This window comes from Ambystoma mexicanum, chromosome 10 (genome assembly GCF_040938575.1).
Source record: "Ambystoma mexicanum isolate Mex_15411 chromosome 10, UKY_AmexF1_1, whole genome shotgun sequence".
In the NCBI taxonomy this organism is placed as follows: domain Eukaryota; kingdom Metazoa; phylum Chordata; class Amphibia; order Caudata; family Ambystomatidae; genus Ambystoma; species Ambystoma mexicanum.
Genome location: NC_090932.1, coordinates 1,604,699,120 through 1,604,722,997, shown reverse-complemented (window position 1 = coordinate 1,604,722,997; position 23,878 = coordinate 1,604,699,120). Strand labels below are relative to the sequence as shown.

Here is a 23,878-nt window from a genome sequence, read left to right as displayed (position 1 = left end):
ATAGATGGATGGACTGATGGATGAAATAGATGACCCTACTCCCTAGCTCCTGTGTGCCCCACGCACGCGTCTCTGTGCAACCTGCTTTCCTATTCCCCATGCGGTTGTTGTACATCCCTATGTTCTACCCTATCGCTGTAATCCCAGCCCCCTGTCACTGTAATCTCATCCCCCTGTCACTGTGTGTCCATGTATCGATGCACTCCCTGCCATCCTGTTCCCATGATATCGCCATGTATCCTAATGTATCACCCAACCCTCTCATCATCATATGTGCCCACCGTGCCCATGTGTCACTGTTGTACTCTGCTTTCTTGTCCACCACGCTGTTATATATCCGTATGCCCCCTCCTGTCACCATAATCCAACCCACTGTCACTGTGTGTCCGTGTGTCGATGTGCTCCTTGCCATCCTGTTCACGTGCCTGGTCTCAGGCGCGTTAAAGATGAACCATCACTCTTATCACATCACTAGGCCTACTTACTCCTACGTCCCGTCCCCTTTCCTCCATACTTATGGGACATTCCTACGTCCTGTGGGACGGGACGGGAGCACTTTGTAAAAGCATCCAAAAAATGTTTGCAACATTATTTAGTCCTTCCTCTCTTTCTACGCAGGGTATGGCATGCGGCCGTAACCTTGGCCATCTTAGATCCGCCCCGCGCATCGCCCATCAGTCCTTTTCTCCTCTCGTTCGGGACTGGACGCACTTGCATCTGCAGAAGAATTTCTTCCTTTTTTCCTCCTCTCTTGCTCTCACTAGCGATCGCGTAGTAGTCTGTCTATGTCGTTTAAACTAGACTTTTGAAATTGTAACTAGTGTCAGCGGCGTTTCGCGAGGGCGGACCCCCATCCTCTTTGTTTAGAGTGCTTGGGTCCCGATCACCGTTGGGACTCCTGTTTCTATTGTGATTCCCTTTCAGTCCGGGCCCTTCAACGTCGGTTAGAGCGGTCGGAGGAGGTTTTTCAGCGCACTCCTCCTACGCATTTTCAATCCTTCATCGATGAAAAGAAGAAACGCCTGGTGAGTAATTCACTTTTCAGAGCACCCCGGCCGGGGGACTCCTTCCCGGGGTCTTCCGGTCCAGGCGGAGCATCAACCGCTCTGTCACAAGGGCTTGCCCTGAGGTGCCTTCTGGGCCTAAAAAGTGTTCTCCGAGGGTCTCCGTAAGGGGACTGTGGACACCGAGTTACAATCCGAGGCCCCTTCTTTGGGGGCTGCGTGTAGACCTAGTTCTACTGAATCGTGGGGTACCGGAGCTCGCTCCGAGGCCTCCTTATCGGCTTCTCTCAAAAGTACAGGGGTGTGCCCCAAGGCCTCAGCTGGTCTTGGTAAGGCCGAACATAGGTTCGAGGCCCGCTGTGAAGAGGCTTCTACCGGACTCAGGTCTGAGGTCCCTCGTACAGAGGCCAAGGTAATCAGCAGTTCTGAGAGGCCTGAGAAGGCCTTATAGGTGAAAGGTTTTTCTCACAAGGGGTGAGCTTTTGAATCGAAGTTCCTCCTTTACCGGCAGTGCCGAGTTCCTTCCTGTGAAGGCTAGTTTGGCTATTGGTATGCCGCAGAAACATTCCAGGCCGCATAGTACTGGCTCGGCCGAGGTTCCTTGTGTAAAGGCTAAAATGAAGACCCCTGATCCATCAGCGGGGACCCCTGCTTCACTTCCACACGTGCCGTAGTTCCCCTCAGGTGATGGCAAAATGACAGCCGTTCCCGCCACAACCACGGTGGCCATTTTGGGTGCTTCCCCTACAACTACGCCATCGGTCTCAGGTGTAGGGATCGGTTCTGTGGGTGAACATAAGGTTCCTTGTGCGCATCCCTTTTGTCCAGTTTACGACTGGAACGCTCAGATGCCTCTTCCGCACAACATCTCGCTGCCTGTGGGTTTGGCACCCTTGATTTATGTGGACACCTCTGGGGATGGGCCTGTTTGGCAACCATCCCCTCTGTGTCCCTGGAACTATTCTCCTCATGAGAGGCCTCCTCCGGCAGCTCCAATGCCTTCTCCGAGGACGCCTTTTTCAGCAAGTTTCAGACACTCATGCGTACCAACCCCATGAGGGAGTATTTCAAGGGTCTTTTTAGGGAAATATGCCGGCCTGCGCCTCCGGTTCCACCCGCGCCTCCGGTGGTTCTGCCGGCGCTGCCTTTCCCTGCAGTGCCTTCCCCTACCCTTCCGCCCTTGCCCCCGTTGTCCCCGGTGGACAAGGAGGTGCACGACATAGTTCAGCAAGACCCTGACCTGTCGGATGATGTGCAGGGCGATCAGGACAGTGAAGACCAGCCCCGCTCTATTCGAGCTTTCCACGGCCGGGTGTTGGACATGATGTGTCTATTGGATGTTCCAGTGCCCAAGGCACCCGCTCCGCAGGAGGGTGTGCTTTTGGGGGCGTTCACCTTATCTCCTTCAGAGCGTACCGGCCTGTTCTTGCAGAAAGACTTTTTGGCCAAGGTCCGTAGAGTCTGGGAGAAGCCACACTCTGGACTTTTCATCAACAAGAAAATTGACGCGCGATACAGGCTGCATTCTTCGGAAGAGGTGGCCTTAGCATTTTGTCCGCCCCCCTCCTCCACGGTGGTGGCTGTGGCCACTTTACAGTCCAGGCCTGCAGCATCCTCTTCTACGACGGCTACTCAGGTCCTGGGGAAAAAGGACAAGCTCCTCGACTCCTTTGGGAGGAAGGTTTTTGCTAACTCAGCCCTGCAGGCCAATGAAGAACTGGTGTTAGCGGGGGCGAATATGAAAATGTGGAAAGGTCTGTCGGAGTTCGAGGAATTCATTCCAGTCGAGAAGCTGGAGGACTTTAGGGCGGGATTGTCCGATGCCAGGGTTTTGGCCCTGGATCTGCTGGAGGCTGTTAGGCAGAAACCTGTGCAGTTCCCTCTGGGACCACTGCAAAAAGTTTAAGACTACAGGAGTTAGCAGTAAACCCAATTGGTAGCAGTCTGCACCACCCAGATTTACCTGGTAGCTGTGGCTGAGCAGTCAGACTTCTCTCAAGATGAGTTAGGCAGTATATAGAGTATACAAGATAGGGCAATTTACACAGTAGAACAAGCAGACACGGATCAGAGCTTGGGTGTTAAGATATATAATTATTTATTTAAAAACACATCTATGAAAAACACACTGGCACTAATATGGCAAACAACTTCAATCACAGTTACTGTAAGTATATATCAATCCCATTTCAATATTTCGACAAGTCTAGGTTCAAAGGCACCACTTATTTGCAGACAGAGGTGAGTGCTTAACCTAGATGGCACTCTAGTATTCATTAGGAAGGGAGAGAAAAAAAGGCAGGGTATGAAACCAACTCAGTACCAACTCTTTTACGAAGCAAATGCAAGGCAAGCAAGGCAGGGTCTACTGTAGATTACAAAGTTCAGAGGCCAGGCCCACTCGGAGAGAGGCAAGGGGATATGTCCCAGAAATACCACAGTGGAAACGCACTTCGAGTCTTGGTAGCAAAATGTCACCGAAAGGTTGGACCAGTTTTAGAACAAAAGTTAAGAAGGTCTGGAGGCGACCCAGTGGAAAGGTAAGGATTTAAGACACCTCACGCTAACCGGGACGAGGGAAGCCAGGCGGACACAGTACCTTGAAAGTGGAGAGACAGCTCCGGCGGGGGCAGTTGTTCCTGGTGGTGGATGCAAGTCGGGGCTTTGCCAGAAGAAGAGATGATCTCGTCGTAGAGGAAAGTTGAAGATCGTTGCACCACCAGGGAAGAGACCAGCCGCGGAGTGCTCGGTCACAAGGCACCACCTTTTGGTCGCGGTACAGTGGTTAGTGGCTATCCGGTTGCCGGGGTGCTCAGCACGGGCAATTCGACCACTAGACATCCTGGAAGCGAAGAAAAAGCAAGGGACTGGTTGTTCCCACCAGTCAAAGGGAAGAAGACTCTCCAGCAGGGAGATCTCCTCTGTCATTGGGAAGTGGTGAGTCGGTTCAGCAGGGCTCCACCGGTGGTGTCGTCGTTGCAGGTCGGCTCAGCTTCTCCCTCGTCAGATTCTTAGGTCCTGTGGCGACGTCTGAAGTTCCAGTCCCCAAAGCCCTGCTTTTATGCAGAAAACCCCCATTCATTCAGCCTAGCTGCCAATCAAACATGCTAAGTGGTGAGCGGGGTGGCTCACCACTTAGGCCAATCACCTCAGAGTGCGACTTGAGTTGGCAAGGCCTAAACCCCCTCCCACACAATCCCTGTGGTACCCAGACAAAACTGCACCACTCTGGAGGGCGCTTCTGTGCAGAAGCCCGCCAAAAGTGGAACAAAGGGCTCAACCTTTGGTTTGGAGTTACAGAGGCGAACACATACGCCATTTAAAAAAATGAGTTCTGGCAGAAAATACCAACCGGTGAATTTATTTTAATTTAATAAACCGGCGGTATGATCGAGGCTATATAGAAAAACTATTAGCCTCGAACAATGGGAAAATCCCATAGGAATATATTCGCGGTCGAATATAAAAAGTAGTATCCACTGCCACCAGCCAAAACTCGACGAGGGGGGATGGGACAGTGCCCCCTCGAACAACAGACCCAGGGGTAATCGAATTACCCCTACCAGTACGTCCACAATAGGATGGTTTGTACTGGTTCTGTTAGTAAATTTAGGTCTAGTAAAGCCAATGGTGACTTTACATGCCCTGGGAGACAGTAGTCAGTCCCAGGGTATGGAGTCTATGGTGGGGTCAAATAGGACACCCCAGTGTTACGGCACGGAGGGTGCTGTGTAACACACAAAGCAAAACACATGAGACCCTATGGAGTAAAATACCCCATAGCCCATAGAACACATTAACATTCAAAGAAATACCACCAATCATGTCCAAGAGTGGGAGAATAAGAGTCTCACTCTTGGCAGGATGAAAAAAAAAAAACTCCAGAAATCCAGAAAAGCTGCTGGGGGACTCACTAGGTTAGAAAATTCAGCCTAAACAGAGAATTCTCCCTAACAGAGGCCGCGGCACATCACGTCGACACTTCGGCTCGGGGCTTTATGCTGGGAGTTGATACCTCTCGACAGCTGTGGTTGCATGCCACCAAGTTCTCAAAGGAGGTGTAGGACAAGGTGTTGGATCTGCCGTTTGATGGTAAGGAGCTTTTCCATTCCACAACGGATGTGGAGCTCACCAAAACGAAGGACAGCACCCAGACAGCTAAATCCTTGTCCGTCCTGGTTAAAACTCCTTTTAGAACCCAGAGACCATTGTCGCAAAGCCGGCCCTCCTCTGGATTCAGAGGGTTTCAACAACGGAAAACCCGCAGAGCGGATAACCCTTCGGGTAATAACCACCAGAGGCAGCAACAGACTCGGTTTTTCTCCCGCTCCTCAGCCTCTTCCTCAGGTTCAGGTGGTAACACCATTGAAAAGCTTGCCAAATGAGGGTTTTGCGTGCTCGCACAAGAGCCCGGTGGGAGGACACATTGCGTCTCATTGGGAGGTGTGGCAGACCATCACTGAGGACCGGTGGGTCTTGTCAGTCTCTCGGGCAGGCTTCCGCTTACCCTTACCCCCTACCCCACCATTCAACCCTCCTTTCCAGCAGTTGGGGTCGTCCGCCCTAAAAGCCGAGGTTCAGAAACTGCTGGACCTCAGAGCACGTGCCCAAACCCAACCAGGCTGGCCTGCGCACCATTCTAGAGCTTTCCCAGTTCAATCATTTCTTACCCCAAGAGAAATTCAAGATGATCATGCCCGGCCAGATACGGTCCTCTTTGCAAATGAGCGATTGGCTCAGCGTGGTGGACCTTCAGGATGCGTACATGCATATTCTGATCTGGAATCCACACAGGAGATATCTCTGTTTCTCTGTGGGAGAGGAGCACTTCCAGTTTCGAGTGCTTCCTTTTGGCCTCAGCTCGGCGCCACGTGTCTTCACAAAGATGATGTTGGTGACTGCGGCCTATCTTCGTCTGCAAGGTATCCACGTGTATCCGTATTTGGACGACTGGCTCTTACGCAGCTCTTGCCCGTTGAAAGCCGCATGCAATCTTCAGTCTCTCCTTCAGTTCCTGTTCCATCTTGGGCTGTCTGTGAACTGGCGGAAATCTTCCATGACGGTCTCGTCGGATATGATTTTCCTGGGTTTTCGCTGGAACACGATCGACTGCAGAGTGTACCTGACTGGGGACTGAATGGCAGATCTGTTGGCCACGTGTCAGATGTTTGCGCAGTCGGATGAGCATGTTGGCCTGGTGGTTCCAGAGGCATCTGGGCCTCATGGCCTCGTGCGTATTGGCTCTTCCTCTTGCTCGTCTCAAGATGAGGCGCACTCAGATGGCTCTTCGGAGTTCTTGGCGTCAGGCTGTGGATCCAGACTCCAAGTTGATATTGATTCCGACTTCCATGAGAGCGGACCTGGAGTGGTGGTTGTCTCTCAGCAACCTGTCGGTGGGTGTGGGTTTTCGGGACCCAGCTCCTATGGTAACGGTCACGACGGACTCCTCCCTTTTGGGGTGGGGTGCGACGTTGGATCTTCTTCAGGTCTCGGATCTTTGGTCGCATCAGGACACGTTCCTCCACATAAATCATCTGGAGCTTCTGGTGATCTTCCTAGCGCTCAAGGTGTTCAGACCGATCATTGCCAACAAAGTGGTCCGTATCCGCACGGACAATGTGGTGTCAATGTTTTAAATCACAAGCAAGGGGGCACCAAGTCTCCCCCTTTCGTGGACCTGTCCATCCAGATTTGGGAGTGGGCGGTTCGTCATGGTGTCTGGCTAGTTGCAGTACACATTCCGGGCCATCTGAATGTCATGGCAGATGCCCTCAGTCGGTGGATGATGGTCAGCTTTGAGTGGGAATTGAAGGCGGAGATCGTCTCATGTATTTTCCTGCGTTGGGGCACTCCGGAAGTGGACCTCTTCGCGACTGCGGCAAACAAGATACTTCATCTGTATGCCTCCAGAAACAGGCTGGGAGCCTCCTCTCTGGGGAATGCTCTCGGGAATCCTTGGCACAACATGAGGGCCTATGCTTTTCCGCCTCTGCCTCTTATTCATCGGACGATTTGCAAGCTGAAGAACACAGTGAACTGTTCTCTTCTGCTCATAGCCCTGTGGTGCCCGGCCAGGTTTTGGTTCACAGAACTTCAACACCTGTTGGTGTATCCACCGATCAGGCCAACGGTGAGTCCCGACCTGCTTCACCAGGATCAACAGCTGTGGCATCCCTCCCCACAATCGTTCAGCTTGGCGGCATGGTGCCTGAGTTCAAGTCATTAGAACATCTCAACCTGTTTGCTGATAACATGTGCATTATTAAGGCAGCCAGGAAACCCTTGACAAGGTCTCAGTATAGAAGCAAATGGCTTAGGTTCTGTCATTGATGCTTAGACAAACAGCTGGACCCAAGGGCGGCTACGATTGACACTGTGCTGTCTTTCGTGTCTCACCTAGCAGAGTGGGGCATTCACGTTCTGTCTTGCAGAACTTATCTTTCGGCGGTATCCGCCTACCTATCCACAGACCAATGCTCTTACTCTCTGTCTAATCCAGTGGTTAGGAGACATTTTGCGGGTTTGATGCGCTTTTATCCCACGGTTCGCAAACCACACCCGGCGGGGGATCTGAATGTGGTCCCTATGGAGTTGTGCCAGAAACCTTTCGAACCAATGGCCACGGTGGACCTCAAGCACCTTTCGTGGAAGGTGTCCTTTTTGGTTGCCGTTACTTCAGCAAGGCGTGTGAGTGAACTCCAAGCTTTATCGGTGGAGCATCCTTTCTTGGTTTTCCACAAGGATAAGGTGGTCCTACGGACAAATCCTTCTTTCCTGCCGAAGGTGGTCTCTGATTTCCATCTGAACCAATCGATCTCCCTACCGATCTTCTTTCCGAACCCTGCTTCAGAAGTGGAAAGGGTTCTGCATTGTTTGGATGTGAGAAGGGCTCTTAAGGTCTATCTAGACAGAACATCTGAATTTAGGAACTCTTCTCAACTGTTGGTGACCTTTAGTAATCCACAAGGTAAACAGGCCTCTAAGGCGACTATCTCCAGATGGATCGCTGCCTGTATTACAGAGTCTTACACTGTCCAAGGACTGCAGCCTCCTAAAGGTATTCATGCACACCTGGTGCGGGGCAAGGCAGCCGCAGTTTCCTTTCAAAAATATGTCTCCTGGGAGACCATCGCAAAAGCAGCTACTTGGGCCTCCCCATCGGCTTTTTGTAAACATTATTGTCTAGACTTGAGCTCCAGATCTGATGCTCAGTTTGGCCAGGCTGTGCTGAAGAACCTTTTTCAATAGGGTTTTTTCCATCCACCCGTAGTTCCTGTAAGGAGTGCTTGGGAATCTCCTATAAGGATGGAGGAAAGGGGACGGGACATAGGATTATAACCAGGTTATTCACCGTAGTGACCACCTTACTCCTAGTCCATAGTCCCCTTTCCTCCATATGCCCGCCCGCCGTCCCCTCTAATAAGGTTCCTTTATTATTGCTTAAAGGTCTGTGACCTGGCGATGGAAAAGGACTGATGGGCGATGCGCGGGGCAGAGCTAAAATGGGCGGGGTTACGGCCGCGTGTCGTACCACGCGTAGAAAGAAAGAAAGGACGAAATAAATGTGCAACATTTTTTTTGATGCTTTTACAAAGTGCTCCGGTCCCGTCCCATAGGACGGAGGAATGTCCCATACGTATGGAGGAAAGGGGACTATGGACTAGAAGTAAGGTGGTCACTACGGTGAGTAACCTGGTTACTCCTCTATACACCATCACACAATGCTATACCACTGATTAATTCGGCTTAGCTGTTCACATACAGACACTACCCTATGAACACCGCATCACCCTAATAAACCGCAGCTATCCCATGACACTCGGGCCTAGCTGCTCCGATACACGTCCTTAAGGCCTAACACATCCAAACCCAGTCTGGATATCCAACCACCAGATTGCAAACACATCCAACTATTATCTTTAACACCACACCTAACGCTAGGATGCAGCTACCATCCGACAACTACACCAGATGCACACATAACTGGTGCACCCACATACCCTATGACACCATCTATCTCCACTGACCTGAACTACGGTTCCCGAGGGCATTCAACCTACCAGCGCTTTGAGGTCATACCAATGATATATAGAGCGCTATATAAATGCCAAGTAACATAACATAACATAGACAACCCACCAGGGAAATAAGCCAGGAGATAGCGTTACAAGGTTAACAAGTTTTAATTATGCAGAATACAAATAACAGCAAAGGACTCTGCTGCTCGGGAGCACTTCAACTCTTACAGTCACAACCAGGGACTTAAAAACCCCACATGCATCATAATATACAGTAGAAATTGGTGACACTGATTGGATGCACCCTATACATGAGCCTGCTCCATAGGGTATGCCAGGCACTAATTGGTTAGTTCTTTCTCCTCTGTCTGGATCCACGCGGGTTAGCTGGGCTCATCCTCGTGGTGAAGGTCGGGTCACACATGAATACATTGATCCTCTCCAAACTAAACATGTGAAGCCTGAATATTAACTCATTGTGGCAGGCACCTGAGCGGCACATTAAATTATGCCAGGGAGAAGGGAGGATAAAATACAGTCACACTGACCCACACATGTCTTCATTGATACTGCAATCCCTGCACTCAAGGTCTCCACCCGGGGTTTTGATCTTTAATTTATCCCTCCCTGTACCTCGTGTTACAAGGGATATGTTTTCATGCTTCAAATATGTATTCAATAAAGCTGTGCATGCTTAGCTCTTCTGGGCACACTTGATTTGTGTTGGGACAGGGGGGTCACTTGCTTATCAGGAATGCAAAGGTGTGGAGGTTGGGTCAGTGGTGTGGGGCTGGCTCCGGCCTGGCTGGGTGGGGATTAAAGGCCTAATGACAGTTTGGTGGAGATGAAGGGGCACAACGCAGAGCCTTTTGTTGCCTCACGCTCTTGTAGTACCCATTCCTTTGGAAGATACTAAATATTTGCAACACAGGAGGACCGAGGGGGAAGCGGACTTCTCTGGGAACGGGGCTCTGTGGAGTCAGTCTGTCTTGCTGGACTTAGGCCTAGTGAGCAGAGAGTGTGAATCATCTTATCCCTTTTTGAGCCTAATATAAAAGAGTCATGGGCTAGGGGTTTCTAGTGCTGCACATTTACCTCTAAGCACTACAATGCTTCTACACATTGCCTGATAGTGTGGATTACTCCCCCTTGTACGTTATATCACTTCATATGGTGTTCGCCTTACCTGGACGCGCCAAGAGGGGTGGGATAGGCTAATTTGCATCCCAACATTCCCCCCTTTCATTACTTCTACAGTAACAAATCCCCCAGCCCCATATTTACATTCGTTTGCACACCTTTCTGCTTCGTCCGACACTGACATTCCCTTTATGGGCATACATGCCCTGCACCCATGCCTTAAACTCTCCTCACACTGCGCATACTGTTCAGGTGTGCAGGTCATGTATATGCATCCCCCATTGCCCGCCAACTCCATCCACCATTCTGTATAGTTTTCGGGATCAGCGGGTGGTGCAGTGGTTGTGTAGTACAAGTTATCAACTATATCGCCAGGAGGGATGGCACCATGTGGTGTGTGGGGACATCATTTTGCTCAGTTTGGATCTCCACCTTTTTTGTATCACGCGGTACTTTACTATTCGCAATAGTCACCATCATCATTGCGCTATTAGGCACAGCTTTGGCACAACACCGGAGACCTAATTGGCATGTGCAAAAGACCACCAGGACAACCACGATGATAGGGGCCCGCATTTTCACCAATGTTCCAAGCCATGATGGGACCCAGCTGAAGGCCATGGATAACCAGTCGTCTTCCATGACCCCAGCTTCTTTCTTTGTTTTCACCCCTAGCTCGTGTACAGCAGTGATGACGTGTGTCAATGTCCCGTTTTCAGCGTCTTCAGAAGGTGCGAATGTGCAACATGAACTCCCGATCTTTTTGCAAACACCTCCTTCCATAGCTGTCAGGAGGTCCAATACGTATCTGTTTTGTATTGTCATCAGTCTTAGGGCCCTGAACTCCACCTTAATGACATTGAACCCTTGTCCAGTGTCGTTTGCTAGCTGGATTAATTCCCACCAAACTATCTGGAGCCACTTGGCATTGGCCCTTGTCTGGATGCTGGGTACTAAGGACGCAAAAAATGTCTGCCGAATTGTAGAACTTATATTCTTCAGCTATTTGTGCCAGCAGCTCGGGCGAGTCATTGGAAATGTAATTTGATGCTCTTTTTCTTCTGTGTAGTCGGTCAGTGGGCTCTCTTGCAGGGGGCATGTGACAGTTTGGTGGTGGCTCTGTGCATCAAGCTTCTTGGGTCGGGGGCACAGTGGGAGCTTCGAGCAAGAGTTCCCCCTTTAGGTGCTCCTCTAGCATGATCAGCACGGCGGAATGCAGCATTTCTAGTGAACAGTAGCCCCTCCAAGAAGGTGGGAGGTGCAAGTACGCTTGCAGCCGCAGATCAGTAATAATCCATCAGTGCAGCAGTGCCTTTTTTGAGGTCGGGCACTATGACATTTCTGTAGCATTGTTTCTTTGACCCGACAGCCACTGTCACTTTGCTGAAAAAACAAAGTTCGTATCATTTTTGAGGTTGTACTTTCACTGGTTTCTTGAGGGCTGCAATCCAACTTTCTGATATGTTCTGTCCATGTTTGCTCGCATGTCTGCTCCACTAGAATTGCAATTTTCTCACACAGCCCCAGAAGTCGTTTGGCCCTGCATGCATGCGTTGTTTCTTGCCATTCGTTGTAGACATACCTTGCTCCTTCGATCACCAGATGTGATTCTTTGAGACAGTTAGGGTTGCTCGAACTCGTTTTTCACTTCCGGGGATCAGCAGCAATAAGTTCTAGATAGACGTTGCGTGCCTGGAAAGTACCTTTGATCCTACATAGTGCATGGTGAATCAGACATTGGCCCTCATTACGACCCTGGCGGAAAGTGACTGACCGGACCGCCACAGCGTAAATAGCGTTTCTGCCATTGCACGATGGAGCAAAGTGCGGCCCATTCCGACCCATCGGGCACGAGCACCACGGCATGGCGGAAGTGCAAAGTCCGCGATGGCGGAAATGACCCCAAAACGGCCCACACCGCCGCCGTACGGCGCCCTAGGTGCAATACCGCCACCCATCTTAGCGGACACCGCAGTGAGCGCCAACCGGAAAGTACGGTGACCGTAAATATACGGAAACGGAAGTAAAAACATGGGCCCGGAACGGGAAACAACACGCCGTACACCTATAAAACCACAAAATCCACAAAACCACTAAAAACACTACCCTGAGACACATCCCAACCCGTCATCCACCCTAGTGAAACCAAGAAAAATGGGAAAAGTAGCGAAGAAAGCGTGCGACCGCAAGCGGCAGGTCCACTTCTCCCGTGAGGAACTCACCGTGCTTACAGAGACCCTCCAGGAGAATGTCGCCACCGTCTTCTCCACGCAAATGACCAGGACGGCACTTGCGAACAAGAAGGCCATATGGGCCCTGGTGGCACAGCGGGTAAGTGCGGTGGGGACCGCACCCCGCAACCCACAGCAATGCAGAAAGCGATGGGACGACCTGCGGATACGCGTCCGTAGCATACTTTCTGCCAACCGCAACATTGCCACAGCCACCGGGGGAGGATCGGAATCACCCATCAAGTTGACCCCCTGGGAAGAAATCTGTGCCTCCACCATTGGAATGGAGAGCATAGAGGGAGTCGGAGGGATGGAGAAAGGAGTGCAGACAACCGGAGAATCCGGTAGGTGGCCCAAATAAAACCATGCCAAATCCACAATGTCCAATAATGTGAATCACATGTGTCCACATAGCGCAACAGCAACACATGGCCAGGAGAACGTCCACACACATTGGCCTGATAGCGCACTTTAAAACTCACAATAAATACATAAATAATTAAAAACCCCAAACACACCCACTACACGTGCAGCAGGCACACCCTAACTGCAGGCTGCCAAACAACTGCACCCTCACTCCACACACAAATGAAAGCACCTCCAAGGTCCCGACCCAAATCACCCTCAGGTACCACCCCAATGCATGTGATACATTGCCATTCCAATTCCCACAGACCCATTAATAACGCTCGCCCTCCTTTACTCCACCACAGGGTCCGATCCAAACGACGAGCTTCAGGACACCCCTATCAGCACACCTGCAAAGAGGGCCAAGACCAACGGCCAAAGACCCTCCACCTCAGCTGCACGCATCAAGACACGGCAGCAGCACAAATCAAGTGGCAGCACAGAGGAGGGAACATCAACAGGCACCCCAGCAGCCAGCATGCCCACAACACCACCACCACAGGTCCCCCCAATGGATGCCACAGAAGGCACTGCCTCTGGTGGCAGCAGCACCATAGGTGACACCCCATTAATGGCAGCATGCTCCGACACAGAAGACGGGGATGTCGAAGTCAGATCCATCCATGACCTGTCCCAATCCCCCTGTCTGTTCCATCCCGTACACCATGAGGATACCACGCAGGGGCACCCACAAGACGACGACTGGCCATCCCCCACAAGCCCTGTGGCAGGGCAACATGAGGCGAACAGCCACTCTGTGACACCACCGCAAATGGCCATGGCCCAGCAGAGGCAACAGTCCCTCGACCAGTTAATCGTGCAACAGCAGCAACTGGCCACGCTCCTCAAGGACCATGCCGATGAATGTGGGGGCACTAAGGCAGACATAGAACCATCAACTGAGACACTTAGGGCAGAAATGGAGAGAAGTACAGAGACACTAAGGGCACAAATGGAGAGTAGCACCGAGTGCCTGAGAGTACAAATGGAGAGTAGCACCGAGAGCCTGAGAGTCCAAATGGAGAGAAGCACCGAGAGCCTGAGGGGGGAACTACATGCGACGTCCAAAGACGTATGTGCCGAACTTGCCGCAGTGCGCCGTGTGCTCACTGAGCTCTGACAAACCCTTAGGGACATGCATGGACGTGAGCAGGCAGAGACATCATCCGTTGCAAGTTCCGTCCAGGGCAGCCCCCAACGTAGATCTGGGAGGAACCTGCGCTCCACAGGCAGGGGTGCCCCTGATACCCGCAGAGGGGGCTTGCAATAGCGACTGCCCACTGACAATGAGCATCTTTGGACACTGGTGTTCGGGGGGGAGGTAGGAGGGTGGAGGGGGTGTGTTGGGCTCACTTGGGTGGCGGGTCGATAGGGTGTTCAACATGATATCACATATGCCATAAACAATGCACGATCAACCAATGAGATGTGTGGACAATGATCTTTGTGTACTAGGCCATCATAGGCGTACAGTCCATATTGTGCATGTACCAGACACACACAGTGCCACGAGTCCCGTGTCCATGTATCAGCCACCAGGCGTGAGTGCTAGAAGCATGCATCAATGAGATGCTGACGAATGTCACGTCCCTCCTGTGCCTCGCGGACTCCTTGAGGTGCTGCCACATCCCCACCCTCATCATGACCATCTTCAGGTGCTTGCAGTTCTGCGTCAGGGGGCATGGGCACATTTCTACGTACGCACATGTTGTGTAGCATGACACATGCCATCACCATCTTTGCAACCTTCTCATGGCGGTACAGGAGTGCCCCGCCAGACCTGCTGAGGCACCGGAAACGAGTCTTCAGTAGGCCGAATGCCTGTTCTATGACTACACGGGTACGTGAGTGGGCATGGTTGTAGTCCTCCTCATGCTGGTCCCGTGGGTTCCGGACTGGTGTGAGGAGCCATCTCTTCAGTGGATATCCGGCATCACCTGTATGTGGACGATAAACGAATTATGTGGAATGCCATTGCTACGTACGCACCCCCCCCCCCTTCCTGCCAGGTCATTGCCGCATCACATACCCCACATCATCATGCATGAAATGAGACTCACCGAGTAGCCAGGATCTGTACCCTGCGTGTCGCTCCATGTAGCGTGGTATTGTTGAGTTCCTCAAGACCATAGAATCATGGGTTGATCCAGGGAATCGGGCACAACAATGTGTAATGATCCTGTTGGAGTCACACACCATTTGTACATTCAGAGAATGAAATTGTTTTCGGTTGCGGTACTGGGCCTCCATGGCATGTGGGACGACCAATTCCACATGGGTGCAGTCGATGGCACCAAGGCAACCCGGTATGCCGCCAAGTGCATGGAATCCCACTTTTGTGTTGGTAATTTCCTGCTCCGAGCGTGGTAGAGAGATGAAGTCGTCTGCGTGCTGCAGGAGGGCATCGAGCACTTGCAATTGTGTCCGTGAGAACAGTGGCTGAGAAATGCCATGCAACTGTCCGACTGTGTGCTGGTAGGTGCCTGTGGCCAGGAAGTGGAGTACAGACACCACCTTCAGTAGGGGTGGGATGGCGGTTGGGCTATCTATCATGCTGACAAGGTCAGCCTGTGTCATGTCCACAATGGCGGCTATGGTGTCCCGGTCCAAACGGTAGAGGGTGTGGATCTGCTCATCAGTGAGGTTGAACGGATGTGCTCGGAGGCGTGGGATTGCGGGCTGCCTGCGTGGTGGTAGTGGCTGTGCTGGCGGCCCTTGCTGGCCCTGCCTTGCCCTCCTCCTCCTCCTGCGTCTCCTCCGTGCGGCCGGTTGTAGTTGGTGTTCGTCTTCTTCTTGGAGTTGGAGTACTTGCAGTGCTATCAGGTCCCCCAGGGCCAACATCGCGAGTCCTGCCGGTAGCATTTCGGAGTGGGTGTGGTTGTGGGAGGAGACTGGGTGTGCAATTTATGTGTTTTCAGGCTGTATGGCCTCCACCTGTGGTGATTCATTCCACCTGTGCAAGCTGCTCTCCCCTTTGGCCGAGCACGTCCCGCACACAACGCTGCAATTCGAGGAATGGCATCTTGCTATTACAATCATGTATTTGTACCCGATGGCCGTGTACCATTGGTTGATATGTTCATTCGGCTATGGTCCCATTGTTTCACATACAATCTTTGCAGTCGCGAACAGACTTGTGAAGGGTCAGTGGAACGTAGTACTCGAGTAACGGTGGACCCTCATGCATCACTGTACCGAGTTGCAACGACGGGCGGGGCGTCCCATTTGTGAGTGAAGGCAGTTGCCATTTTCACACACAGCCGCACTAGATGGATTAATTTGTGATTTCAAGCGGCCACAGATGCCTTTTCGACGTGATGTTGCAAATGAGGAATTTGAAGGGCGGCGCTTTCGGTTATCAGCTAGCGGCGAGGAGATGCCCACAGGTCTGACTGCAAATATAACGTTCTATTGTTCAATGTCCTTGGGACAGGGGCCATGGCGAGGATGCAATGATTGATATGAATAGTTTGGGATGCGCAATAGCGAAGTGGACGATGAGGCCGGACGTTCCCATATACATGTTACTTCACAACACTGGAATTACGGGCTGGGGCACAGTGGATTTTGCAGGCTGCATAACGCACAGACTCAATGGAATTCTCACATGTTATGTGAGTATGGAAACAGGCGTTATCATTACGGGATGAGGGAATGATGAATGGATGCATGGGCAGATGATTTGATACAGTGTTTGCCATGTACAGGGCTTCTTGGAATCTGTCCGCCTCCCCTGCGCTATGTGATGCAGGGCTGCCATAGTGGGTCCATCGTCTATCTGGCCTTGTTGAGCCCTCCCTGTCTCGACGCGCCTTCAGACACTTGTGTGCATGCACGTTACCAATCCCATCTGATGGATTCTGTTTTCACAGACGCATGCACAGGTACACTCGTTTGTGATGGTGTTTTCACCTCGATATAGATAGTTATGAGTCGCAAGTGGTTTTGGGGTGGTGATGATCCTTTGGAGTGGGCTAGCATGCATATGGCTGTGGATTTAGTGTGATCATTGAAGTGAGTTGTTCGGATGTAGTTCTGATGGCCATTCTATTCTTTTTCTTTTCTTTTGGTTGACACGTATCTCCTCCCCTTTTGCCACTGCCATCTATATGCCACTCCTGCAGATGGCTTTTACTCCCGACACCTGCTGCTTCGTGTTAATCAGTGGAGCAGCATTACGATCTTATGGGACGATCGCCAATGGGCCACATGCCCTTACGCAGTACTAGTGGCTCGGAGCAACATTTCAGCCTTTCAGCTGGACTAGTGCCTCCCCATTGGGACGGCCCTGCGGTTCTGTGCGCTTCCATGTTGCCTTTTCGTACGAGAATGTGGCCCTGTGTACCATGAAGGAACAGGGCGTCACACAAGAAGTAGCTGGTCATTTCTTGCGGATGCAGCCCACAATGGTGAAATGTGTTTTGGAGTTAATGGCCTAATGGCTGTATGGGCTTGGTGAATTTGTTGTGCATTAAATTTCTATTCTGATATGGGCCGTGTAGCGTTCTTCTTTGCAAGTGATGTGGCATATTCCTATTTGGGGAGCGATGTATTGTGAGGAGATCTGCATTGGGTTCCAGCTTCGGAGTATAGTTGCGTGGTACTGTGCTGGGCGTGTTTGCCTACGAAGCCCAGTGAGGTCAGGGATGAGGGCTGCCAATATGACTGTTTGAATGATGTCATGCTCAGGGGCGGGGGATTAGGTTTTGTGTGACAGATGCCGGTCAGCCAGGTGGACTGGTGGAATGATGTGATTTTCGGAATATTGCTGGTCACAGGTGCCTGTGTTTGCGTGCGTTTCTTGGTGGGGGACTGAGGTCATGTCCATTGGAATGGCTTCTGTATTCGTGCCATCTGTGCCCTGCAGCTCCCATTGGCCCCTCTTGAGATTCTTTTGTTCGTTGGCATGCATGGGTGACTTGTACATTTCACTGGTTGCATTGTGACTTCATTGCACCTACGGGGAGTTGTACTATGTGGCAGGGAGCGGTGTACAGGCACTCAGTGGGGCCGTTTACGGTTGATTCGTGATGCCGTACTTCTCACCATGGCGGAATGGTACTTTCCGCCGTGCTTGATGGCGTTAGGTACATGTCCACTAGGGTCGGAATTCGCGTACCGTTGCGCCATGGTGGTATTTACGGTTTGGCATGGCGCGCGCGCGCGTACTTGGTGCAGTTAGAGTTGGCGTTCACTACGGTGTCGCTAATGGCATCGTACTTTGTGGTGACGGGTCATAGTCGCACCGAGCGCTATTCGATGGCGGTATTGCATTTCCGCCATCGTTTTTCGATTTCCGCCAGGGTCGTAATGAGGGCCATTGTGTTTCTATCATAGGTACTTCTTGTGGTACTAAGACCTTGGGTGCCCCATATGCATGCAGTATTAAGGAGCAAACGCAGCAACTCCCATTAGTCGTTCGCCTTTCCATCACACTCACGTCGGATTACCAACTGTTTGAGTGCTTAGGACGGCAAATGTCTCCCACCACATCTATTGTTAAGCCATGATATGCATCATATTTAGGTTGGCACGCTTGCCTTCTCTTTCTGTCACTTTGCAATGTGAGCCTTTTTTTTACTGCTAGTGTTTCTTTAGTACTGTTAACCTTACATAAGGTTTGTTTTACTCCTGGCATCAATAGTTTGAACATTGTACTATTGCATATTGTGGTTTGGGAGCTGCTATGATTCACAAGGCTATTATTATTATAACCTGTATCATTTGTTGGTATTATGAGAACCTCAGCTGTTGCTGCTGACATACATTCATTCTTTCATTCAAATCAGGAAAGGGGGTACGATCGATTTTAGCTTCTGTGGAGTACATAAAAATAGAAACAGTGACACTAGGTGGCATTGCAGTTTCACTTGAAAAAGATGCAGTAACATTTGAAAGCATTTTTGTTTAATTTAAATCTAGGCTTGAAATGTTCAAGGGTGTACTCCCATCCAGGTCCATTTAAACCCCTCCCTCCTTCTTTTAGATGGCCAGCCTCCAATAAATACCCAAAACCAACATACATATTGTGAGCAAAATTGCTGTAAAATGGAGGCCACAGTCATAGCTGTGGGCCTTAGTAACACTAATTCTACTTCTATTAATATATACATTTGAAGAATCTATTTGTGGTGTCATCTCCATCATCGTTGCACCTGCAGAAATTGGAAAAATGGGGAAGGTAGGAGATGGGCAGAAGAGGAAGAGCAAAAGAGAAAGAGAGGGAGAGAGAGAAAGAGAGTGTTTTAGTTTCTGTAACTCAGATTCTAGCAGCAATGCATGTACTGTAATGATTTTCACATGCACAAATATGGTCAGCCTAGAGCTACTGTTTTGAGGTAGTGTTGTTGTTTTCTGTCTGGCCGCCCGGTGTGGTGTCCTGTGGTGCCCTACAAACATCAGTGAGTTGTATCCAATATCTAGGCCCCTTCACTTCACTGCAAGTGTGGTGGAAAACACCACTTCACAGGGTCCATGGAACCTAGTGGTGTTCCATTTTCAGACAAAGGTTCTGACATAGACCCATTCCCCAGGCAACAATGGTTGGGCGGGGCGGTGACTGCCAGTGGGGTAGTTGTCGTCTCTGTATTCCGTGTGGGCCGGTGCCATTTGTTTTGAGATGCATCTGATTGCACGTGGGAGTTAGGTTAGGTACTGTTTGAACTCTTCATCCAGAATTGTAGCTGCTCTATGAGCATCTGATGCTCTTCTTACTGGTGACAGGGGAGTTTGCATGTGTTGGCCAGTCACTATTTCACAGGGGGACAGGTGGTGGTCCTTACTGGGCTGTGTGCGCAAATGGAACAATGCTAGGGGCAGGCAATACACCCAATTATTTTTCAGGTTGTTGCATAGTCTTCTTTTAAGGAGCCAAAAAGCATAAATGGGAAACTGATTACCCCTCTCTCTGCCTTAATTGCTCTCACTTGTGACCACTCTCTTAAACCACCTTTTAAAGTTTGGGGTGATTTTTCATATATCTCTGCCACGAGACAGATATAGGGTCATGTATGTAGAAAAATACATTTTATTCATACTTTTACATATATACTTAAAACAAAATAGTCAATAGAATTTTAACACACAATAAACATTCAACAAAACACATAAATGTTTCAACACAAATGGGGCGGTAGCAAGGCTGTTAAGTTGTTGTGCTCTCAAAATACAATCACAAGAGCTACTTAGGATTTTTTCCATAAGAAATGCTGAGGACTAAATTGTATTTGGATAATAGCGTCCAATCACATAACATACAGACTTTTTTTTACACAGAGCAACTTAACTTAATCTCTGATCAAAAAAAGAGAACCTGACTTTCAAAATAATCAGTCACATAGTTAGTCGACATGTTTCGGTCAAATGTTTACATTAGATACTATCTCTAGTATCTTTTCAAAATTGATTTGATGGCTTTCTTCAGGACAGGGTCATTTCTTTAGCTGGAGCATTTGTCTTGACTACCCCCCGCCCCCGGTACAAGTACGTGATAACACTACAAAAACAATACAAACAATGTTTCAATAAAAATCATTTTGTCCCGTGGCGGGGATGAATAATTACTGATAGTGACATAGGTCATAAATTGACGTTTTTATAAGGGTGGTATATGGATACTCTATCCCAACCATATTAATCAATAGAGAGAATGGTAAATGGTGTGGTATTACACAGAGCCAAGGCGTGAGCTTTTGGTTTTTTCTTTACACCAAACTGATAAGCTTTTGAATATTACTTTTCAAAAAAGAAGAAGGATGCGATGTTGGTACCCTATACAATTTGCCAGAACAAATAGTTGGATTCCTTTTGATTTTAAGACATATCATGCTAGTTATTATTCGTTTACCTGGTATTATTCATAGTATTGTATGATCTCTCATGATTCGTCACAAAACTGGACTTTTCCAGAGTATTGATTGGGGAAGAACCTCTGAAACAGCAAGGGGCAATATAATTACCCAATAGTTAATGATAGATTTTACAGTGCCATAATTAGTCCTGGTCATTGTAATGTCCTGTCTACTTAAGTGTATAGGCGGACTTCTTTGCACATTGGGGGGAATCTTTTACAAATAAGATATTTGTATATGTTGTTTTAAGGGGTTTCATGACAACATCAACTAGTTATCTCTTCACGGGAGGTTTTTCAAAACCTTGCCATAGAGTTAACTAAGGCTATGGTGTAGTTAGATCGTTTCTATCTCAACATCAGCTGGTTATGAAGGGGATACTTCTCTGATTTCCAATGTTATAAAACACAATGTCAAGAGGAAAGAGAAGCTGTCTAGGACTTACCAACTATAATTATGGCTCAGAGCCTCTGAATTTGTTTCCATAAGGCCTCGTCCTGAGCCTCACACAGTAGCGTTGTCTTTTTGCGGACGTATTTGTTTAATTTCCACAACAGATACACGTATCAGCATCGCGCGGAGGGAGCACATGCCAGGGGTGGCACAGACAGTCCCCCTGTCTGTGAAGGATATTGTCATGTTCAATTTGCTAAGCAGATCCCTACCCAGCAAGTTAACGGGGGAACTCCCGGAGTAGAGGAGGGTGCTCGTACAACCTTTCCTCCCACCTTTACGTCTAAATCCTTTGTGTATGGAACCGTTAAAACAGACCCAGAGAATCCATGCGTGTCAAAAGCCTTTCCTGAAAGCAGGAAGTTTCCTTCACTAATGCATGACTTCTACGCTCCCGAGTCCACCATAAAGAGGATTTGCTTATTTCCTACCTCTGCCCCCATCAGTGGTTCCTGTCTGGATGTAAGGTCATTGACAGAATTGGACACGCAAGTGATCTCTGTGGGCTGTCCTAGTCGGGGTAGGTGTCTGTCCCCATGAACAAGAAGGGGTTCCCCCCCTACCACTGTTGCTCCCTGGTATGGGGCTGCTGCTCTGTTGGGCGCAGTAGCAAATGGGTGTCTGCTTTCTGTGGCTTGTTGTTTAGGGTGAGGTTGGTGTGGCTGCACAGTAAGATGCTGGTGTGGTGGGTTGTAAGGTCAGGGGATTAGGGTAGGCAACTGCGTATATGCATGATGGATTTCATACAGGATTAAGTACGTCCCCTGAACAGGCCCTTGTGGGCGTATCCATAGGGTTGTTGATGGGTTGTTGATTGTAATTATACTTCCCTCCCTGGTTGCTGCGGCATTCTCTGGAAAAGTTTCCCGACCTCCCACACGGCCAGCACTGGCCTGGCCCGCCAACCCTTGGTCCTTGTCCACCGAATCCCCCTCCTCTCTGTCCTCGGGACCCACCTCGTCCTCGTTGCATTGCTCTTTGCCACTGGGGCCCAGAAAAGTGTTGCTTTCCTCCCCACTGTCCTTGACCATTGTCTGCCCATACCGCTGCCATCCTCACTTGTCTTGCAACAGAGGCACACCCTTCCTCTCCCATCTGTTCTGGGGGAGGCACTGCCGACACTGCTGCTACCTTCACTGGTTTATTTTGAACTAGTTTTGCTTCCTCTGCCTGCCTCCTATGAATAGTTTCTTTCTCACACTCTTTGATCCCCCTACAATGGTGCACTATGATGCTTTGAATCTCAGGCCATCCCTTTGCCTCCACCCCCAGCTATCTTATTGAGCACCTGCTGCACCTCCTAAGGCAGTCCTCTATTTACAATAAAGTAAAACAAGGACATGGATTGATCCCAGGCGGTGCCCATTTATGCTCTCCACATCTCTTGAACCCTAAGAATGTACTGCACAGCATCTTCCTCGTCCCCCATTGTACACTGCATTATTGATTTAAAACTGGGGTGTATGGGAAAGTCGCCACAGTGCATGCCACTCATGCCGCTCGAGGTTTTATTGAATGATGCCCCATCATGGGCATTGTTTCTTAGTGTTACTCCTGCATAACCCACTTTAATCCACACTATCTCTGCCTGATCTCCTACTGCAGCTACTAGCAAGCTCTTAATGTCCCCTATAGCTAGGGGCACCCCTGAAGTGTTTTTCTCAAATGCATAAATCCATTTCCCCGCTCTTGCAGTAAGTTGTGTGAGGGCTTTGAGAGGATTGTTTTTGTCCATTTGTGTCCAAGGGACATAATGGGGTCACCCTGCGCCCTTATGGATTAAGGGCATTTGTAGTTTCACCTTTCCTTTCCCACCCTTGACAACACTTCCCTTCTTCTTTGCCAATGCTATCCTACCAAACCTTGCCCTTTATCTTCCGTCCCATAGGCTTTCTACTCTCAGTGTAGTCACGGGCACTTGCTCTGCACCTCCCTCTATGTCATTGAAATCACTCCAATATTCCTTGTTCCCTCGTCGGGACCCCCCCCCCACATTCTCATAGCCCAGGCTGTCTGTTTCTCCCTTCCGCTCTACATGAACAGCTCTTATGGGTGCACTGTCAATCCTGAACAGGAAGTCACCCGACTTCCATTCATCCCCGGGCAGCTGTGGGGGTGTTCCTGGGGGCATCATCAGAACCTCTGACGCCCCTGTTGTTTCACAGGCTGCCCTCCACCTTGCCAATTCTGTACATGTGGTAGCCAGTGCCACCTCGAGGTCTCTCATGCTTACCCCTGTATGGGTGGACACCTCAGAGGGTGCAATATACGGTGGGCACGGGCCGTGCTTGGACAGGCCACCATTGTACCCTCAGCCACGTAGGTCGGGTTAGTGTATCCTTCTGCTGGCTGTGTGGCGAGTGGTTAAATCCACTTCTTTGTCTCCTCACTCTTCCCAGTCTCCTCGGTATTCGTTTTCTTACTATGGTCAGATGTCGCCCCATTCTCCTCAGGGACCTCTGTTTCCTCAAACATACTCCTACGTCCCGTGTACTTTCCTCCATACTTATGGACATCTCTCCGTCCTGTGGGACGGGACCGGAGCGCTTTGTAAAAGCATCCAAAAATGTAAATTTATTTTTTAATACTTCCTCTCTTTCTACATGGGCCCGGCACGCAGCCGTAACCCCACCCATCTCGCCTCCGCCCCGCGCATCGCCCATCAGTCCTTTTCTCCGCTCGATCGGGACTGGGCGCGCTTGCATCCTCGGAAGATCTTCTTCCTTTTTCCTCCTCTCTGGCTCTCGATAGCGATCGTTTACTAGTCTGTCTAT

At 50.0% G+C, this 23,878-nt stretch overlaps 1 long non-coding RNA gene across 2 annotated transcripts in view; it reads right to left on the bottom strand.

Moving 5' to 3' along the window:
* Positions 1-17,619: 17,619 nt before the first annotated feature.
* LOC138492659 (uncharacterized) overlaps positions 17,620-23,878 on the bottom strand; it is a 301,491-nt gene continuing 295,232 nt past the window's right edge. For both annotated transcript variants that reach the window (XR_011276242.1, XR_011276241.1), the window contains exon 3: positions 17,620-18,956. This is a non-coding gene — a long non-coding RNA (uncharacterized lncRNA). The remainder of the gene's footprint in view (positions 18,957-23,878) is intronic.